Raw genomic sequence first — 2483 nt, forward strand, 5'->3', positions numbered from 1 at the left:
ATTAGATTTTTTATTTACCATAAAGAGTGCAATAGCAAAAATTTGTTTTAATGACAGTGCCCATTTAAGGCCCCAAATCTTAAAGGGTACCTCTCATCAAAAAAACTTTTGATATATTATAGATTAATGTATGCAGAATAACTTTACAATTGCATGTTATTAAAAAATATGCTTCTTTCTATTTAATTTTCCCCTTTGAAGAAATGACCACTAGGGGTCTCCCTACCAGTCCTGGCAGCAAGCATTTCAGACTCATGCTGGAGTCCTAAACACTACGAGCTGCCAGTCTGCTTTGTTCACAAAGGAGAACACTCAGAGCTGCCAGCCTGCTTTGTTCACAGCCTGTTTGGCTGTGAACAAAGCAGGCTGGCAGCTCTGAGTGTTTAGGACTCCAGCATGAGTCAGAAATGCTTGCTGACAGGACTGATCGGGAAAAATACAATAGAAAGAAGCCTATTTTTCATTAACATGCTATTGGAAAGTTATTCAACATTCATTCATCTAAAATATATCAAAAGTTTATTTGATGAGAGGTACCCTTTAAGATTGCAGAGGGTGCCAACTGTCAGATTTCTCCCACCATCATAAATTATCCCCCTTATACCATTGGCCTCCAGATGTTGCAAAACTACAACTCCCAGCATGCCCAGACAGCTGTAGGTTCCCTTTAAAGCACTTACATACATTAGCCAGATGATTGCCAGATGCACCATAATGGTTAAGTATAGTCTATGGCGGTGATCCCCCGACCTGTGGTTCTCAAGCTGTTTCAAAACTACAACTTCTATGGCTGTCAGGGCATGATGGGAGTTGTAGTTCCACAATACCTGGAGAGCCATAGGTTGGAGAACACTGCTCTATGGCTCTGTTTTCACACTTAAATGCAATAATATCATTGAAGTCATCAATATTTCCACAATAACGCAGTCTTTGTTTCCCTCAGATAATGGCTGCATTGGACTTGGCAGCGTTTCTCAACCAGTGTGCCTCCACTTGTTGAAAAACTACAACTCCCAGCATGCCCGGACAGCCGAAGGCTGTCCGGGCATGCTGGGAGTTGTAGTTTTGCAACAGTTTGGGAAACACTGGGTCTTAAATACGTTTAATAAACGTATCCTAGAGCACTGTCATCCAGCTCCACATAGGATTAAAACACATAAACGCAACAACAACGGACAACTTCAGAATCGTGCCCACAGTCCGGGATTCCCCTATATAACAGGTCACACTTTGCAACAGAACACGCGTTTCCCGGAAAACAACCATAAAAAAAAGAGACTTGTACCTTATTCCTTCTGACGGCACCAGCGTCGCGCGCCAATGACGTCGCCCGCTTCCCGTCGCGCTTGTAATGACGTACAGCCTAACCGCGCCTCCAGAAATGGGAGGGGCTAGGAGATGCGCGCGCCGTGTGTGGGCGTAGTTTGCCGATGACGCTGTAAATCGCTGCAGGACTGGAAAATTATGGCAGCTCCATAGCAACCCCCCCCCCCTCCCCCCCCACATTACAGTGTTGAACCGCAGCATGTGAACGAGCCGGTGTGAAAGTTCCTGGTTTCTGGAGACGTTTCAATAAACCTTTTTAGTATTCTTCCTTGTCAGGATGTCACCGTACTGCATGGTGGGAGTTGTAGTCTGGCCACAGTTGAAGGTTAACCCCTTGGTGACAATTTTTTACTTTTGCCTTTTCATTTTTTTTAATCCTCGCCTTTTTAATATCTATCACTGTGGTGAGGGTGTGATGGAGGGCAGATGTTATTACCCTAAGGGCAGATGGTATTAACCTCTTGTGTCCGTGATGCCAGGGTGTGGTTAACCTCTGCACCACCCAAAGGTATGGCCGCTAGATCCTGGGCCTGGCACAGGGCAAATAATTACTCCGACGCCAAGTTACGGAACAACGGCAGCTTTACTGAGGCAGACAGATGGCATAGTCTTTACAGCTCAGTTAGGCCCAAGGAGGTGACCAGTGACTTCAGAGACTTTAGGGCTCGCTGGGACTTGTTGTGGATTTTGGACAATTTGATGCAGGCCCTCTCTGACTTTATGCTGACTGATCTTAACTGAGTTGACTAGGACTGACTTCACCCCATATGTAGCTTACCAGGTTTTGACGTTCACCTGTGGGGCACTTGGTTGGTAGAAGTGTGGCTGCATGGTCGGCCTTGGGTCTCCTCAGGACACCAGACACTCTCTCCAGGTCTTGACTTTACTTTAGCTCAGATAAAACTAGCTAGCGCCTCCCAGGGTTTATAAGGGGGAGACTCTGGTCCTATAGGTCACCCACAAGTCATCTGATCACTGGTACCTTCCTTGGTTACAACACTTAGCAACAACATACAGACAATGCAATAGATAACACAAGGTATAATTAACCATTTATAATACACAGCTTAAAGGGGTACTCCGGCGCTAAGACATCTTATCCTTTGGATAGGGGACATGATGCCTGATCGCGGGGGTCCCGCTGCTGGGGACCCCCG

The 2483-nt window shown here is 46.0% G+C and overlaps 1 protein-coding gene across 1 annotated transcript in view; it reads right to left on the reverse strand.

Annotated features, from left to right (window-relative positions):
- The window catches only part of EAPP (E2F associated phosphoprotein), a 12156-nt gene extending 10739 nt beyond the window's left edge, over positions 1 to 1417 (reverse strand). Inside the window, exon 1 of the mRNA XM_056546412.1 lies at positions 1286 to 1417. The gene's annotated coding sequence lies outside the window, so the exon portion shown is untranslated. The remainder of the gene's footprint in view (positions 1 to 1285) is intronic.
- Between the last annotated feature and the right edge of the window lie 1066 nt (positions 1418 to 2483).

Source organism: Hyla sarda, chromosome 11 (assembly GCF_029499605.1).
Source record: "Hyla sarda isolate aHylSar1 chromosome 11, aHylSar1.hap1, whole genome shotgun sequence".
NCBI classification, from domain to species: Eukaryota; Metazoa; Chordata; class Amphibia; order Anura; family Hylidae; genus Hyla; species Hyla sarda.